We start from the raw sequence: 356 nt of genomic DNA on the forward strand, positions 1-356 counted from the left end.
TGACTTTTTGAGTGACTTGAAAGGGGTTTTATAACTTTTCTGTTTTTGTATTTTCAGAATAAGGAAAAAATTTGTACAAGACCAGAATTGCATTGGCAAGTATCGCTCACATTTTCTTCAGAACATTTGAAAAATCTAGTGTAAAAATTGTAAATTACCGGTTTATATCATTGAGAAAAATTAACCTGCGGGAAACATGTAAAGGCATGCACTTAGCAGCACTTCACAGTTAATCATCTTTTGCATTCTGGGACTTCTTTTTTTGCCCACAACCTTTATTTTGGCACGGCGCGGTACAGAAACACACCGTGTAAACAAGGGTCTGGGTCCAAATGCAGGTTTTTTTGACTGCAGGG

Source organism: Sinocyclocheilus rhinocerous, unplaced genomic scaffold (assembly GCF_001515625.1).
Source record: "Sinocyclocheilus rhinocerous isolate Xijiao unplaced genomic scaffold, SAMN03320098_v1.1 scaffold1956, whole genome shotgun sequence".
NCBI classification, from domain to species: domain Eukaryota; kingdom Metazoa; phylum Chordata; class Actinopteri; order Cypriniformes; family Cyprinidae; genus Sinocyclocheilus; species Sinocyclocheilus rhinocerous.